This window comes from Silene latifolia, chromosome 3 (assembly GCF_048544455.1).
Source record: "Silene latifolia isolate original U9 population chromosome 3, ASM4854445v1, whole genome shotgun sequence".
In the NCBI taxonomy this organism is placed as follows: Eukaryota; Viridiplantae; Streptophyta; class Magnoliopsida; order Caryophyllales; family Caryophyllaceae; genus Silene; species Silene latifolia.
The window spans coordinates 150,603,327-150,622,685 of record NC_133528.1 but is presented as its reverse complement, the minus strand read 5'-3'; the positions used below and the strand labels follow the sequence as shown (position 1 = coordinate 150,622,685).

At 40.9% G+C, this 19,359-nt stretch overlaps 2 long non-coding RNA genes across 2 annotated transcripts; one reads left to right on the top strand and one right to left on the bottom strand.

The window, feature by feature from the left end:
- Positions 1-7,802: 7,802 nt before the first annotated feature.
- LOC141648484 (uncharacterized) lies at positions 7,803-8,713 on the bottom strand. Its single transcript, XR_012546031.1, has 3 exons — positions 8,404-8,713; positions 8,215-8,278; positions 7,803-8,089 (listed from the first exon to the last, which is right to left on the bottom strand). It is a non-coding gene; the product is annotated as an uncharacterized LOC141648484 (long non-coding RNA).
- Positions 8,714-10,504: 1,791 nt separating this feature from the next.
- LOC141648483 (uncharacterized) lies at positions 10,505-12,188 on the top strand. Its single transcript, XR_012546030.1, has 3 exons — positions 10,505-11,175; positions 11,419-11,543; positions 11,862-12,188. It is a non-coding gene; the product is annotated as an uncharacterized LOC141648483 (long non-coding RNA).
- Positions 12,189-19,359: the final 7,171 nt, after the last annotated feature.

The following is a 19,359-nucleotide window of genomic DNA, read 5'->3' as shown; positions in this document are numbered from 1 at the left end:
CGGAAATCACATAGAAAGTTCCTCGGTTGAGATAAAGCGGCCACGCAAAGTTTGAGCACCAACGTAAGACATTTGGGGGTGCTTGGTGTGCCAAAACCAAGATTCGCCGAAACTCAAATTATCGTGAAAAATGTGTTAAAGCTCATTATTTGAGGTTGAAATCTCTGAGGTTAATTCCTAAAATGAGCTCGGACGCGTGATTGAAAAACAGGAGAAAAAGAAACAGTGGTCCGATCGACCCTCCGAACGCACGAAATTGAAGTGTATAATACACGGTTTTTCGGGATTCCGGTCCCGAACAAAATTTTCCTAAATCACATAGAAAGTTTCTCGGGTCGAGATAAAGCACCACGCAAAGTTTGAGCACCAACGGAAGACATTTGGGGGTGCCGGTGTGCCACAAACCCGCATTCGCCGAAACTCGGATTATCGTGAAAAATGTGTTAAAGCTCGTTATTTGAGGTCGAAATCGAACAGGTTAATTCTGAAATGAGCTCGGACGCGTGATTGAAAATCGGGGACAAAAAGAAACAGGTCCGGTCGCGACCTTCCGAACGTCTTAAATTGAAGTGTATAATACACGGTTTTTCGGGATTCCGAGGTCCTGGAACAAAATTCTCCGGAAATCACATAGAAAGTTCCTCGGGTCAGATAAAACGGCCACACAAAGTTTGAGCACCAACGGAAGACATTTGGGGTGCTTGGGTGTGCCACAAACCAACATTCGCCGAAACTCGGATTATCGTGAAAAATGTGTTTAAGCTCCTTTTTGAGGCTGAAATCGAACAAAGTTAATTCCTGAAATAAGCTCGAACGCGTGATTGAAAAACAGGTCCGATACGACCTTCCGAACGGCCGAAATTGAAGTGTATAATACACGGTTTTTCGGGATTTCGGGGTCCCGAACAAAATTCTCCAGAAATCACATAGAAAGTTCCTCGGGTCAAATAAAGCGGGCACGCAAAGTTTGAACACCAATGGAAGACATTTAGGGGTGCTTGGTGTGCCAAAACCAAAGATTCGCCGAAACTCAAATTATCGTGAAAAATGTGTTAAAGCTCATTATTTGAGGTTGAAATCTCTGAGGTTAATTCCTAAAATGAGCTCGGACGCGTGATTGAAAAACAGGAGAAAAAAAAATGCGTCCGTGCGACCCTCCGAACGCTGAAATTGAAGTGTATAATACACGGTTTTTCGGGATTCCGGGGTCCCGGAACAAAATTTTCCGGAAATCACATAGAAAGTTTCTCGGGTCAGATAAAGCAGCCACGCAAAGTTTGAGCACCAACGGAAGACATTTGGGGGTGCCGGTGTGCATCAAACCTGCATTCGCCGAAACTCGGATTATCGTGAAAAATGTGTTAAAGCTCGTTATTTGAGGCTGAAATCGAACAGGTTAATTCCTGAAATGAGCTCGGACGCGTGATTGAAAATCAGGGACAAAAAGAAACAGGTCCTGCGACCTTCCGAACGGCTGAAATTGAAGTGTATAATACACGGTTTTTCGGGATTCCGGGGTCCCGGAACAAAATTCTCCGGAAATCACATAGAAAGTTCCTCGGGTCAGATAAAGCAGCCACGCAAAGTTTGAGCACCAACGGAAGACATTTGGGGGTGCCGGTGTGCCACAAACCAGCATTCGCCGATACTCGGATTATCGTGAAATATGTGTTAAAGCTCGTTATTTGAGGCTGAAATCTCTGAGGTTAATTCCTAAAACGAGCTCGGACGCGTGATTGAAAAACAGGTAGAAAAAGAAACAGGGTCCGTTACGACCTTCCGAATGGCTGAAATTGAAGTGTATAATACACGGTTTTTCGGGATTCCGGGGTCCCGGAACAAAATTCACCGGAAATCACATAGAAAGTTCCTCGGGTCTGATAAAGCAGCCACGCAAAGTTTGGGCACCAACGGAAGACATTTGGGGTGCTTGGTGTGCCACAAACCAAAGATTCGCCGAAACTCGGATTATTGTGAAAAATGTGTTAAAGCTCGTTATTTGAGGCTGAAATTGAACAGGGTAATTCTTGAAATGAGCTCGGACGCGTGATTGAAAAATAGGGAGAAAAAGAAACAGGGTCCGGTAAGACCTTCCGAACGGCTGAAATTGAAGTGTATAATACACGGTTTTTCGGGATTCTGGATCCCGGAACAAAATTCTCCGGAAATCACATAGAAAGTTCCTCGGGTCAAATAAAGCGGGCACGCAAAGTTTGAACACCAATGGAAGACATTTGGGGGTGCCGGTGTGCCACAAACCAGCATTCGTCGAAACTCGAATTATCGTGAAAAATGTGTTAAAGCTCGTTATTTGAGGTTGAAATCTCTGAGGTTAATTCCTAAAATGAGCTCGGACGCGTGATTGAAAAACAGGGAGAAAAAGAAACAGGGTCCGGTACGACCCTCCGAACGCTGAAATTGAAGTGTATAATACACGGTTTTTCGGGATTCGGTCCCGAACAAAATTCTCCGAAATCACATAGAAAGTTCCTCGGGTCAGATAAAGCGGCCACGCAAAGTTTGAGCACCAACGTAAGACATTTGGGGGTGCCGGTGTGCCAAACCAAAGATTCGCCGAAACTCGGATTATCGTGAAAAATGTGTTAAAGCTCGTTATTTGAGGCTGAAATCTCTGAGGTTAATTCCTAAAATGAGCTCGGACGCGTGATTGAAAAACAGGGAGAAAAAGAAACAGGGTCCGGTACGACCCTCCGAACGTCTGAAATTGAAGTGTATAATACACGGTTTTTAGGATTAAGTCACCGGAACAAAATTATCCGGAAATCCCATAGAAAGTTCATCGGGTCGATAAAAAGCGGCCACGCAAAGTTTGAGCACCAACGGAAGACATTTGGGGGTGCCGGTGTGCCACAAACCAGCATTCGCCGAAACTCGAATTATCGTGAAAAATGTGTTAAAGCTCGTTATTTGAGGCGGAAATCTCTGAGGTTAATTCCTAAAATGAGCTCGGACGCGTGATTGAAAAACAGGAGAAAAAGAAATAGGGTCCTATTTACCCTCCGAACGCTGAAATTGAAGTGTATAATACACGGTTTTTCGGGATTCCGGTCCCTTTAACAAAATTCTCCGGAAATCACATAGAATGTTACTCGGGTCAAATAAAGCGGCCACGCAAGATTGAACACCAACGGGAAGACATTTGGGGGTGCGGTGTGCCACAAATCCAAAGATTCGCCGAAAACTCGGATTATCGTGAAAAATGTGTTAAAGCTCGTTATTTGAGGCTGAAATCTCTGAGGTTAATTCCTAAAATGAGCTCGGACGCGTGATTGAAAAACAGGAGAAAAAGAAACAGGGTCCTCGACCCTCCGAACGCCGAAATTGAAGTGTATAATACACGGTTTTTCGGGATTCCGGTCCCGGAACAAAATTCTCCGGAAATCACATAGAATGTTCCTCGGGTCAAATAAAGCGGCCACGCAAAGTTTGAACACCAAAAGAAGACATTTGGGGGTGCTTGGTGTGCCAAACAAACCAAAGATTCGCCGAAACTCGGATTATCGTGAAAAATGTGTTAAAGCTCGTTATTTGAGCTGAAATCGAACATGTTAATTCTGAAATGAGCTCGGACGCGTGATTGAAAAACAGGGACAAAAAGAAACAGGTCCGACGACCTTCCGAACGTTTGAAATTGAAGTGTATAATACACGGTTTTTCGGGTTTTAGATCGGAACAAAATTCTCCGGAAATCCCATAGAAAGTTCATCGGGTCAGATAAAGCGGCCACGCAAAGTTTGAGCACCAACGGAAGACATTTGGGGTGCCGGTGTGCCACAAACTGAAACAATCGCCAAACTCGGATTATCGTGAAAAATGTGTTAAAGCTCGTTATTTGAGGTCAAAATCAAACAGTTAATTCTGAAATGAGCTCGGACGCGTGATTGAAAAACGGGAGAAAAAGAAACAGGATCCGTTTACGACCCTCCGAACGCCCGAAATTGAAGTGTATAATACACGGTTTTCGGGATTCGGTGCCGGAACAAAATTATCCGGAAATCCCATAGAAAATTCATCGGGTCGATAAAGCGGCCACGCAAAGTTTGAGCACCAACGGAAGACATTTGGGGGTGCCGGTGTGCCTGAACCAAAGATTCGAAACTCGAATTATCGTGAAAAATGTGTTAAAGCTCGTTATTTGAGGCGGAAATCTCTGAGGTTAATTCCTAAAATGAGCTCGGACGCGTGATTGAAAAACAGGAGAAAAAAAATAGGGTCCGATCGACCCTCCGAACGCTGAAATTGAAGTGTATAATACACGGTTTTTCGGGATTTCGGGGTCCCGAACAAAATTCTCCGGAAATCACATAGAAAGTTCATCGGGTCCGATAAAGCGGCCACGCAAAGTTTAAGCACCAACGGAAGACATTTGGGGGTGCTTGGTGTGCCTGAAACCCGCATTCGCCAAACTCGGATTATCGTGAAAAATGTGTTAAAGCTCGTTATTTGAGGCTCAAATCGAACAGGTTAATTCCTGAAATGAGCTCGGACGCGTGATTGAAAAAAAAATGGGACAAAAAGAAACAGGTCCTGTCGACCTTCCGAACGTCTTAAATTGAAGTGTATAATACACGGTTTTTCGGGATTCCGGGTTCCCGGAACAAAATTCTCCGAAATCACATAGAAAGTTACTCGGGTCGATAAAGCACCACGCAAAGTTTGAGCACCAACGGAAGACATTTGGGGGTGCTTGGTGTGCCAAAACCAAAGATTCGCCGATACTCGGATTATCGTGAAATATGTGTTAAAGCTCGTTATTTGAGGCCAAATTGAACAGGTTAATTCCTGAAATGAACTCGGACGCGTGATTGAAAAACAAGTAGAAAAAGAAACAGTGCATTACGACCATCCGAATAAAAAATTGAAGTGTATAATACACGGTTTTTCGGGATTTCGGGGTCCCGGAACAAAATTCTCCAGAAATCACATAGAAAGTTCCTCGGGTCAGATAAAGCGGCCACGCAAAGTTTGAGCACCAACGGAAGACATTTGGGGTGCCGGTGTGCAAACCGAAATTCGCAAAACTCGGATTATCGTGAAAAATGTGTTAAAGCTCGTTATTTGAGGTCAAATCAAACAAAGTTAATTCTGAAATGAGCTCGGACGCGTGATTGAAAAACAGGAGAAAAAGAAACAGATCCGATTTACCCTCCGAACGTCCTCGAAATTGAAGTGTATAATACACGGTTTTTCGGGATTCCGGAACAAAATTATCCGGAAATCCCATAGAAAATTCATCGGGTCGAGATAAAGCGGCCACGCAAAGTTTGAGCACCAACGGAAGACATTTGGGGGTGCTTGGTGTGCCTAAAACCAAAGATTCGCCGAAACTCGAATTATCGTGAAAAATGTGTTAAAGCTCGTTATTTGAGGCGGAAATCTCTGAGGTTAATTCCTAAAATGAGCTCGGACGAGTGATTGAAAAACAGGAGAAAAAGAAATAGGGTCCTGCGACGACCCTCCGAACGCTGAAATTGAAGTGTATAATACACGGTTTTTCGGGATTCCGGTCCCGAACAAAATTCTCCTAAATCCCATAGAAAGTTCATCGGGTCGATATAAAGCGGCCACGCAAAGTTTGAGCACCAACGGAAGACATTTGGGGGTGCTGGTGTGCCACAAACCAGCATTCTCCGAAACTCGGATTATCGTGAAAATGTGTTAAAGCTCGTTATTTGAGGCTGAAATCGAACAGGTTAATTCCTGAAATGAGCTCGGACGCGTGATTGAAAAACAGGGAGAAAAAGAAACAGGTCCTAATTTACGACCTTCCGAACGTCTTAAATTGAAGTGTATAATACACGGTTTTTCGGGATTCGGGTTCCCGAACAAAATTCTCCGAAATCACATAGAAAGTTACTCGGGTCGAGATAAAGCAGCCACGCAAAGTTTGAGCACCAACGGAAGACATTTGGGGTGCTTGGTGTGCCAAACCAAAGATTCGATACTCGGATTATCGTGAAATATGTGTTAAAGCTCGTTATTTGAGGTCAAATTGAACAGGTTAATTCCTGAAATGAACTCGGACGCGTGATTGAAAAACAGGTAGAAAAAGAAACAGTGGTCATTACGACCATCCGAATAAAAAATTGAAGTGTATAATACACGGTTTTTCGGGATTCCGGTCCCGGAACAAAATTCTCCGGAAATCACATAGAAAGTTCCTCGGGTCGGATAAAGCGGCCACGCAAAGTTTGAGCACCAACGGAAGACATTTGGGGTGCCGGTGTGCCACAAACCAAGATTCGCCGAAACTCGGATTATCGTGAAAAATGTGTTAAAGCTCGTTATTTGAGGTTTGAAATTGAACAGTTAATTCTTGAAATGAGCTCAGACGCGTGATTGAAAAACAGGGAGAAAAAGAAATAGGGTCCCCTACGACCTTCCGAACGGCTGAAATTGAAGTGTATAATACACGGTTTTTCGGGATTCCGGGGTCCCGGAACAAAATTCTCCGTAAATCACATAGAAAGTTCCTCGGGTCAGATAAAACGGCCACACAAAGTTTGAGCACCAACGGAAGACATTTGGGGGTGCCGTGTGCCACAAACCAACATTCGCCGAAACTCGGATTATCGTGAAAAATGTGTTTAAGCTCCTTTTTTGAGGTCAAATCGAACAGTTAATTCCTGAAATAAGCTCGAACGCGTGATTGAAAAACAGGTCCGATACGACCTTCCGAACGGCTCAAATTGAAGTGTATAATACACGGTTTTTTTCGGGATTCTCGGGGTCCCTAACAAAATTCTCCGGAAATCACATAGAAAGTTCCTCGGGTCAAATAAAGCGGGCACGCAAAGTTTGAACACCAATGGAAGACATTTAGGGGTGCTTGGGTGTGCCACAAACCAAAGATTCGCCGAAACTCAAATTATCGTGAAAAATGTGTTAAAGCTCATTATTTGAGGTTGAAATCTCTGAGGTTAATTCCTAAAATGAGCTCGGACGCGTGATTGAAAAACAGGAGAAAAAGAAACAGGTCCTCCCAGACGACCCTCCGAACGCTGAAATTGAAGTGTATAATACACGGTTTTTCGGGATTCCGGGGTCCCGGAACAAAATCTTCCGGAAATCACATAGAAAGTTTCTCGGGTCAGATAAAGCAGCCACGCAAAGTTTGAGCACCAACGGAAGACATTTGGGGGTAGACCTGGCAAAACCAACCCGACCCGAATGACCCGACCCGAAAACGTTGACCCGAGACCCGAATTAACCCGAGTTGTGGAACCCGAATATGACCCGAAACCCGAATTAACCCGGCCTGACCCGATCTTGACCCGAGTTTTGCTAGACCCGCTATTGACCCGACCCGTTGCCACCCGACCCGGAACCACCCGGACAGAAATCACCCGACCCGAAATCACCCGACCCGTAAATGACCCGAATTAAATGACCCGAAGTGGACCCGAAATAGCTAATGTGAAATTGTATACAATATTATTAAATTAATTTGACGAGTTGAAAACACTAAGTAAACTATAAGACTATAAGTCTAGGCAAAACAATTAAAAATGAAATTATACAAACTTTGTTTACTCAAAATTTATACTCATCCATTCGTTTTTTTTTTGTCCTTTTTTACTTGCATATTACAAAGTAATTGTTATCTCTAAATATAGTAGAAAAAATAATTAATTACCCTTTGATTAAGCAACTTTTCTTAGTCCTTCCTTCAAATTGATTAAGCAACTTTTCTTAGTCCTTCTTTCATCTAACAATAAGAACTAAATTACTCCATACAAATTCTATATAACACTGGTAATCATTCATTTGCACTTGAAACATTAAAATTCAATTCGTTATCCATCATTTAAACGAATGGGAAAGTTTCATGAGTTCTGAGAACATAATATTTCGATAAAAATGTTTCCAAAAATACAGATGCCACCTTGTAAATGAGCCTCCTCTTGAATATTTGAGCTCTTAAAACAAACATAACCTTCTAAATTTTACTCATGTTAATGACAAAAATCACACCAACTGTAATGCATACAAAACTTCTCCCATATTTTGTTCACTAATTTCCACAAAGGTTCAAGTCTTGTTCCTGTAAATAACTCAAAAGATTTACCTGCATAAAAAATTACCAATCAACCAATAGAAATGAGGCGCAAAGCAGACACAGAAGGCCAAAAGAGGCAAAATAGTAGTCAATATAAGGTTTCTCAAGCTTTCAGTAGTACATAATCCTACTACCTTCAGTTTTAAGGATTGGTATTCCAATTCACATCACAGCCGATAAACTCTTCATCCTCGTCAGCTGAAAACACAATTCAGAAATATAATGTCAAATTATAGAATTAGGTAGAACACAAATACTTAAATACTTACTGAAGAAAGTAATACCAAAAATAAGAAGAGTTTTTAGTATTATTGCATACACACCATTATAGCCATATAGCCAACTACGTGAAGTAATCAAAGCTTCCACGTTATCAGGAAGGTAAGAACTCCTCCATTTGTTCAAGATCCTACCTCCTATACTAAAAGTGGATTCTCAAGCAACAACGTTGTGAGTGGAATGGTCAAAATATCCCTAGCTAAATACGCTAGGTCACCATATTTCTTTTCATTTACTTGCCGAATTTTAAAATATTCAAATTCTCATTCCTAAGCTAAGCCTAGGCTCGTCCAAGTATAAATCTAACTTGGTCTTCATCAACCAAGACATGAAGATATACACTCTTCATTGTCAAGATCCTGGCATATAAGAACTAAAAGTTAGTGTTGAGAATTATTTATACATTTAAAAAGTGATAAAATAAGAATAAAGAAAGTCGAATCCAAAAGAACATATAACGAACATACCATCGAGCATACTTGCGCTTGCACGATTAACGATTTTCCATTTGAGGTGTTAATATTATTAGAGGTTGATGCTATCTTTCAAGCGTCTTTTGACCGTACTCCTCAAGGAGTTTTCTAAGCTTAAACATCACATCATTTACCTCTAAAGCGACTTTCCACTCATCCTCGTATATCTTTCCATAACAAATTTTTAAGAGATTGCTTCTTAAAACGAGGATCAAGAATCATGGCAAAAGCAAACAGAGTGTTATAATCATCTCCACTTGAATTTAACCAGTACTTATCGAACTTTTCTTGCATTACTTCGCCCATATTTCTTATATCTTTATCTCCATCATTGACTAAATCTTTTAGAAGCATTGCAATTCTCCAAACATTCTCGAAATACAAGTTTGAAGTAGGATATTCAGTTCCAGAAAATAAATTTGTTATGTCACAAAATGGCTCCAAGACATCTCTAACTTTTTCTATTTTTTCCCATTCACTAGAATCTGGAAAGTGAATATACAAGGAGTCTTTTTGATTCAACTCCTTAAACGCAAAGACGGGTATATAAGTGCCCTGTCAAGCATCATGTAGGTGGAATTCCACCTAGTCGGAACATCCAGCCATAACGCCTTAGTCTCCGAAATAGCAGCTAAGGTCACACAAACCTTAAAAGATTTCTTTCTCGACTCTGACCACTTGATATACTTCACACTTAACCTTATCTTTCTAACACTTTCTTGAATCATATCAAGACCGTCTTGGACAATAAGATTTAGAATATGGGCAGCACATCTAACGTGTAAAAACTGACCTTCACTTAACAATAAGCCTCTATCATTAAGTGAATCTTTCAAGTAGTCTTGCATTTTATCATTACTAGAAGCATTATCTAATGTTATAGAAAATATCTTACTCTCAATACCCCATTTTTTAAGTAAGCCTGATATAACACTATACATTTCATACCCGGTATGCGGTGTTTCTATATGACAAAAGTTTAAAACTTTACTAACAAGCCTCCAATTATCATCAACATAATGAGCGGTCAAACACAAATAGCCTTCAGTTTGACACGAAGTCCACATATCGGAAGTCAAGCATATACGCCCGGACACATTTTTTAGAGTGCGTAGCAATTCAACCATCAAAGATTTGTGCAATTTTAAACAATCGGCCTTTGCAGTATTTCTAGTAATGGTTCTAACTTGCGTTCGATATGTGTGAACTCTCCTATTTGCATCATGCTCAACCCAAGAAAAAGCATAACCATGTCTGATAATAGCTCTAGCTACTAAATCCCGGTACACATTTTGGTCAAAAATCTGACCTTTACCTTTTGTTGCTAAAAAAACTTTATAAGCAATGCACTTTTTAAGATGATTAATCAAGTTCTTGGTTCCATAATGAGAATTAGCAATGAATTTTGCATCTTTACAATGACAACATATTGCTCTCTCTTTTCCATCACTGCTTTCTTTTGCATCAATCCTAATAAACTCATCCCAAACAAGACTGCGTTTCCTACCATGCTTACGAATAGGTAGTGGAGCACTTACAGCAGTAATTGTGTTGTCGTTAGTCTCAATAACAATATTGGGTACCTCATCAACATTATTACTAGCCTGGGTAGCCATGTCGTCTCCTTCGTGCTCATCAAAATGTACCATAACTGGGATTGATAAGAAAGAATTTGATTAGATGAAATACGAAAAGGAAGCAAAAGTCAACACAAATGATTATAATCGTAAATAATCAAGATAAAAGAAAAAGATGGATCTTTATCTACCACTACAAGAATTCTGATTCCGGGCCACTATAAAAGGCGATTGCAGATGTCCATCGCCAAATTGCTACTGAAATATTTGCTCGGGAGACTGATATTAGTCGCCAAATTGGCGACCACATAAATCCGTACCGTAATTGATATTGGCGACTGAAAATGAAGTCGGGCGACCAAAATCAGTCGCCAATTTAACGACTGAAACAATTCAGTCGCCATTTTGAGTGGACATAAACAAAACATGGCCCACGTCCCTCACCTAACACTCAATTTACATAAACAAATCACTAATTTTACAACCTCCCTAGTCCCTCGTATACTTCCCTCTATCTTTTCCTCATTTTTTTAACATTTTCCTCATCTTTTCAACCATTCTCTTTAATTTATTACTTTACCAAGATCAAAAACAACAAAAATTTCTTCCAAAATCAGCTGTTCTTACAAGAACCGCACAAATTAAACAAAAAAAATCAAAATTTTTGAACAACAAAATTATTGGTGGAGAATCTTCGTCCAAAACCCAAGAGAAGAGAAATCAAAAGCGTTGGTTCGTAGGCGATAAAAGATTGTTGATTATCTAGGTATTTTATTTTGTTGTAATTAATTAGTGTGAGAAATCAAAGCCGTTGGATCAATTAGTGTTTCCAAAATTATTGGTCACCTTCTAAATTTATTTTTTTCTGATTTTAATTTCTAAGTTTTTTGCTTATAAATTAACATGTGTGTCAAGTTCTATTTAGATCTTACTTGAAAACGATTTTAATTCTAAAATAATCTTTAAAAAATGAATTAATTAAATTATTTATAGTAGTGTGTTGTTTCAGCCGAAAAGGAAGGACAAGCAGCGGACAAAAGACAGATCGGGCTTTTCCAACAATTTGGCATTGAAAATGGCTTTGATTATTGATGTCATATTGACCTGACTTATTTCCGAGCTTGATTATTCTAGGTAGTTTTATGTTAATTTTTTAGATTACATTTGAAATTTTGATCTTAGGTGACCAAGCGTTGCGACTCAGAATGTGGGATAAAAGAAACGACCAACAAAAAATCGATTAACAAGTTTACATAAAGAAAAACCAAAAATAAAAGAAACGGACAGGCAAACATTTAGTATTGAATACTTGTAATTACACAAAAAAAAAAGAATAATACCTTGTTTCAGAGATGAAAGAGAATGACGGAGATTACAATTGAGAATGCTTTGGTTAATTTTTTAGATTGTTAATTGAGTAATTTGATTTTGTTGTTGGGTGTATTATTGAAGAGGAGAAGAAATGAAGACTGTGAGGAATGCCGGAGATTACAATCAAGAATTTTGGAAGATGGGAAAAGAAGTAGAAGACTAGAAGGAGTAGGATAGGTGTGTTAGTATAGCTATGTGTCCTTTGCTTTATAGACTATCTATTCTAGCTTTTTAGTTGTCAGAATTTGTTAGCTAAAATGGTAATTGGCGCCACACTTGTAATTTTGTCAATAAGTTTGGCGCCTGAACTGAACAATTTGGCGCCAAAATAATTCCTAGGTTTTTTTTTTGGAATAAAATAATTCTTAGAATTGTGTAATTGTGATTATAATTTATTAATTTGATATCAATTGGTCTCCTTTGTGACGGATTACCATTTGTGACGGATATTTTGTGAGATAAAATGGTAACAAAATGGGTTAGTGGAGAAAGGGGACCACATGAATAGTGTTGCAGAGAGAGAAAAAGTGGGTACATTGTGAGGTAAAATGGTATCCGTCTTCAGCTTGTGACGGATATGTCAAGTCTTCAATGAGAATTAAGGTTAAAAGACGGTCTCAAATTATTTATGGAGTGTAAACGTATAGGTGTGTCGTAGACTCGTATTATTATTATTATTAATAATTTACAATTACAATTAATTCAACTTTTAATGTCACTTAAAAAATAATCTCGTGTTAACCCACAAGAAAAACAATTTTTCATTATGAAACGATTCTAATATATGATTATTATAAGATGTTTCTATATTACGAAGTATTTAACAGGTTAACAAGCAATGGTGTGAATTATGATTGAATTGTGTTGATCGTAACTTGTATGCTAGACACACGCGTGCGACAAGCTCTCGTATTACTAATTTGTCGATAATTGAAGGAAATGTACTATATTATGAACCAATCTCGTTATAATTCAATCTCAAATAACTCTATCATTAGATCACTTGTATAAGAATGTGTGAACGTTTCAAAATTAAGATTTAAATTACTGTTGTAAATAAATGTAAATTATTAGTAATAATACACAAACTTTATTAACATGATATCCATCAAGACTGCCTTAACAATTATTAATATTGTACCCGTCTATAATATTGTTATTAATTATTAAACGTATGTCTTTCGAGGTTGGGTTAAATACTTAAATGTAATACGTTTAGAATAAAGGAATTTGTTGAAATACGACTGCAATTTACAAACATCTCATATTAACTACTTTAACATTTGATATGAACTAAACTATAAATTATAAATAAAATATCTTAAAAATAATATATACTCGGTTAGTGAATAACTTAGCTGAAGTAAAAGGAACAGAAGAAAAAACATTACTTATGTATTTTAAAAACGCGAAGATACAAAACGACCCAGCTCCAACTAACCCGACCCGAAAATGACCCGCCCAGAAATAACCCGACCCGCTTTATCATTGACCCGAAAACGACCCGGCCCGAAACAACCCGACCCGCTTGATCCGAAAATGACCCGACAAACAGACCCGAAACAACCCGGAAAACCCGAAAAGACCCGACCCGATCCGAACTGACCCGACAACGTCACAAACCCGGACAGACCCGACCCGAATTGGCCCGACCCGAACCCGACCCGTTGACCCGTTTTGCCAGGTCTATTTGGGGGTGCCGGTGTGCATCAAACCTGCATTCGCCAAAACTCGGATTATCGTGAAAAATGTGTTAAAGCTCGTTATTTGAGGCTGAAATCGAACAGGTTAATTCCTGAAATGAGCTCGGACGCGTAATTGAAAATCAGGGACAAAAAGAAACAGGGTCCGGTACGACCTTCCGAACGTCTTAAATTGAAGTGTATAATACACGGTTTTTCGGGATTCCGAGGTCCGGAACAAAATTCTCCGGAAATCACATAGAAAGTTCCTCGGGTCAGATAAAACGGCCACACAAAGTTTGAGCACCAACGGAAGACATTTGGGGGTGCCGGTGTGCCACAAACCAACATTCGCCGAAACTCGGATTATCGTGAAAAATGTGTTTAAGCTCCTTTTTGAGGTCAAATCGAACAGTTAATTCTGAAATAAGCTCGAACGCGTGATTGAAAAACAGGGTCCGATACGACCTTCCGAACGTCTGAAATTGAAGTGTATAATACACGGTTTTTCGGGATTCCGGGGTACCGGAACAAAATTATCCGGAAATCCCATAGAAAATTCATCGGGTCAGATAAAGCGGCCACGCAAAGTTTGAGCACCAACGGAAGACATTTGGGGGTGCCGGTGTGCCACAAACCAACGATTCGCCAAACTCGAATTATCGTGAAAAATGTGTTAAAGCTCGTTATTTGAGGCGGAAATCTCTGAGGTTAATTCCTAAAATGAGCTCGGACGCGTGATTGAAAAACAGGGAGAAAAAGAAATAGGGTCCGGTACGACCCTCCGAACGCTGAAATTGAAGTGTATAATACACGGTTTTTCGGGATTCCGGGGTACCGGAACAAAATTCTCCGGAAATCCCATAGAAAGTTCATCGGGTCAGATAAAGCGGCCACGCAAAGTTTGAGCACCAACGGAAGACATTTGGGGGTGCCGGTGTGCCACAAACCAGCATTCGCCGAAACTCGGATTATCGTGAAAAATGTGTTAAAGCTCGTTATTTGAGGTCAAATCGAACGAGTTAATTCTGAAATGAGCTCGGACGCGTGATTGAAAAACGAGGACAAAAAGAAACAGGGTCCTGCATTGCGACCTTCCGAACGTCTGAAATTGAAGTGTATAATACACGGTTTTTCGGGATTCCGGGGTCCCGAACAAAATTCTCCGGAAATCACATAGAAAGTTACTCGGGTCAGATAAAGCGACCACGCAAAGTTTGAGCACCAACGGAAGACATTTGGGGGTGCTTGGTGTGCCTGAAACCAAAGATTCGCCGATACTCGGATTATCGTGAAATATGTGTTAAAGCTCGTTATTTGAGGCTGAAATTGAACAGTTAATTCACGAAATGAACTCGGACGCGTGATTGAAAAACAGGTAGAAAAAGAAACAGTGCATTACGACCATCCGAGCAGTGAAATTGAAGTGTATAATACACGGTTTTTCGGGATTCCGGGGTCCCTAACAAAATTCTCCGAAAATCACATAGAAAGTTCCTCGGGTCGATAAAGCGGCCACGCAAAGTTTGAGCACCAACGGAAGACATTTGGGGGTGCTTGGTGTGCCAAACTGAATCGCGAAACTCGGATTATCGTGAAAAATGTGTTAAAGCTCGTTATTTGAGGCTGAAATCAAACAGGTTAATTCCTGAAATGAGCTCGGACGCGTGATTGAAAAACAGGGAGAAAAAGAAACAGGATCCGGTACGACCCTCCGAATGTCTGAAATTGAAGTGTATAATACACGGTTTTTCGGGATTCGGTGCAATTTTAACAAAATTATCCGGAAATCCCATAGAAAATTCATCGGGTCAGATAAAGCGGCCACGCAAAGTTTGAGCACCAACGGAAGACATTTGGGGGTGCCGGTGTGCCACAAACCAGCATTCGCCGAAACTCGAATTATCGTGAAAAATGTGTTAAAGCTCGTTATTTGAGGCGGAAATCTCTGAGGTTAATTCCTAAAATGAGCTCGGACGCGTGATTGAAAAACAGGGAGAAAAAGAAATAGGGTCCGGTACGACCCTCCGAACGCTGAAATTGAAGTGTATAATACACGGTTTTTCGGGATTCCGGGGTCCCGGAACAAAATTCTCCGGAAATCCCATAGAAAGTTCATCGGGTCAGATAAAGCGGCCACGCAAAGTTTAAGCACCAACGGAAGACATTTGGGGTGCTTGGGTGTGCCTGAAACCCGCATTCGCAAAACTCGGATTATCGTGAAAAATGTGTTAAAGCTCGTTATTTGAGGCTGAAATCGAACAGGTTAATTACTGAAATGAGCTCGGACGCGTGATTGAAAAACAGGGACAAAAAGAAACAGGTCCTAGTCGACCTTCCGAACGTCTTAAATTGAAGTGTATAATACACGGTTTTTCGGGATTCCAGGGTTCCCGAACAAAATTCTCCGGAAATCACATAGAAAGTTACTCGGGTCGATAATAAAGCAGCCACGCAAAGTTTGAGCACCAACGGAAGACATTTGGGGGTGCTTGGTGTGCCTGAAACCAAGATTCGCCGATACTCGGATTATCGTGAAATATGTGTTAAAGCTCGTTATTTGAGGTTGAAATTGAACAGGTTAATTCCTGAAATGAACTCGGACGCGTGATTGAAAAACAGGTAGAAAAAGAAACAGTGGTCATTACGACCATCCGAACAAATTTGAAATTGAAGTGTATAATACACGGTTTTTCGGGATTCCGTGGTCCCTGAACAAAATTCTCCGGAAATCACATAGAAAGTTCCTCGGGTCGATAAAGCGGCCACGCAAAGTTTGAGCACCAACGGAAGACATTTGGGGGTGCCGGTGTACCACAAACCAAGATTCGCCGAAACTCGGATTATCGTGAAAAATGTGTTAAAGCTCGTTATTTGAGTTTGAAATTGAACAGGTTGATTCCTGAAATGAGCTCGGACGCGTGATTGAAAAACAGGAGAAAAAGAAATAGGGTCCTGGTTTACCTTCCGAACGGCTGAAATTGAAGTGTATAATACACGGTTTTTCGGGATTCCGGGGTCCTGAACAAAATTCTCCGGAAATCACATAGAAAGTTCCTCGGGTCAGATAAAACGGCCACGCAAGGTTTGAGCACCAACGGAAGACATTTGGGGTGCCGGTGTGCCACAAACCAACATTCGCCGAAACTCGGATTATCGTGAAAAATGTGTTTAAGCTCCTTTTTGAGGCCGAAATCGAACAGTTAATTCACGAAATAAGCTCGAACGCGTGATTGAAAAACAGGTCCGATCGACCTTCCGAACGTCCGAAATTGAAGTGTATAATACACGGTTTTTCGGGATTCAGGGTCCCGGAACAAAATTCTCCGTAAATCACATAGAAAGTTCCTCGGGTCAAATAAAGCGGGCACGCAAAGTTTGAACACCAATGGAAGACATTTAGGGGTGCCGGTGTGCCACAAACCAGCATTCGCCGAAACTCAAATTATCGTGAAAAATGTGTTAAAGCTCATTATTTGAGGTTGAAATCTCTGAGGTTAATTCCTAAAATGAGCTCGGACGCGTGATTGAAAAACAGGAGAAAAAGAAACAGGTCCCATCGACCCTCCGAACGCCGAAATTGAAGTGTATAATACACGGTTTTTCGGGATTCCGGGGTCCCGGAACAAAATCTTCCGGAAATCACATAGAAAGTTTCTCGGGTCAGATAAAGCAGCCACGCAAAGTTTGAGCACCAACGGAAGACATTTGGGGGTGCCGGTGTGCCACAAACCTGCATTCGCCGAAACTCGGATTATCGTGAAAAATGTGTTAAAGCTCGTTATTTGAGGCTGAAATCGAACAGGTTAATTCCTGAAATGAGCTCGGACGCGTAATTGAAAATCAGGGACAAAAAGAAACAGGGTCCGGTACGACCTTCCGAACGTCTTAAATTGAAGTGTATAATACACGGTTTTTCGGGATTCCGAGGTCCGGAACAAAATTCTCCGGAAATCACATAGAAAGTTCCTCGGGTCAGATAAAACGGCCACACAAAGTTTGAGCACCAACGGAAGACATTTGGGGGTGCCGGTGTGCCACAAACCAACATTCGCCGAAACTCGGATTATCGTGAAAAATGTGTTTAAGCTCCTTTTTTGAGGCTGAAATCGAACAGGTTAATTCCTGAAATAAGCTCGAACGCGTGATTGAAAAACAGGGTCCGATACGACCTTCCGAACGTCTGAAATTGAAGTGTATAATACACGGTTTTTCGGGATTCTGGGGTCCCGGAACAAAATTCTCCAGAAATCACATAGAAAGTTCCTCGGGTCAAATAAAGCGGGCACGCAAAGTTTGAACACCAATGGAAGACATTTAGGGGTGCCGGTGTGCCACAAACCAGCATTCGCCGAAACTCAAATTATCGTGAAAAATGTGTTAAAGTTCATTATTTGAGGTTGAAATCTCTGAGGTTAATTCCTAAAATGAGCTCGGATGCGTGATTGAAAAACAGGGAGAAAAAGAAACAGGGTCCGGTACGACCCTCCGAACGCTGAAATTGAAGTGTATAATACACGGTTTTTCGGGATTCCGGGGTCCCGGAACAAAATTTTCCGGAAATCACATAGAAAGTTTCTCGGGTCAGATAAAGCAGCCACGCAAAGTTTGAGCACCAACGGAAGACATTTGGGGGTGCCGGTGTGCATCAAACCTGCATTCGCCGAAACTCGGATTATCGTGAAAAATGTGTTAAAGCTCGTTATTTGAGGCTGAAATCGAACAGGTTAATTCCTGAAATGAGCTCGGACGCGTGATTGAAAATCAGGGACAAAAAGAAACAGTGTGGACAAGGCCCTCGGGAACTGCGTCCGAGGGATCCACACCTGACATAATCGACTCGAGGTTCTTTCGAATCGAATTAAGACATATTAGAGTCGCCACCAAGTTTTTTGGGAACTTGGAACCGTTCAAATCAACTTTACACCTTTCATCGAAAAGCATAAAGCCCATCGACTACGAGTGATTAAAGATAAAGACTTGTACCCTATATCACTCGAATTGAATGACTCTCGTAATCCAATGGTATTTAGACGGATCCACAAACCATAGATCTTGAGTAAGGGGTGAGGGTACGTGTTGGGAAGCCCATAAGGACACCCAACCCCGCCCGTCAATAACGGCCTCTACTAAGTCAAGTGTCGGAGTTCAAACAAGGTCATAGCTACTGCGATGTATGATGTGCAAAACGTTGTTTTAAACCCTATCATGTGACAACGGTTTCTATGTCGTTTTAGATGCAACTAAACTAACTTTGTCAAAGTTGTGATTTAGCATGCGGGTTGATTGTTCTAAGCGACATACAAAACAAACAAACAAGGCTTAGGGGGAATGGGGGAGCCGTTGGGATCTACCTATTACAAACCAGGCATTTCATGCCGACGCAACAATAAATAAATTACAACTCGATCTAATTACAATTGCTATAAACAAAACAATACACGACGCAAAACACACGGCCTAATGGCCTTGAAAACCGTGCACATGAGGGTGGCCCACGGCTCACACGACCCATGGTCCTTGGGCCACTCCTCGTAGTGTGTGCTCGCGCTTAATCTTATTGAATTGGACATATGGCCACGCACCAAAGCATGCATTAGCATAAACCGGGCCATGTTGCTTTAAACAACATGCGGTTTACTACGCTCCTACAAGCATTGGGGAACAACCGTCTAACCAACAAGACTAAGGTTTTTAGAAATCATTTGACTCGATAAAAGAAAACAAACTTTGAAATATTACAACTCGATAAACCAACAATAAATTACAAACAATGAAACAACGAGAAAACAAACGATATATGAACAAAACGAGAAAGGTGAAGGAAACGGCCACCACACGGCCCTAACCAACGGCCAAGACACGGCTAAGACAGAGCCAACCTAGTTCCTAAGTTA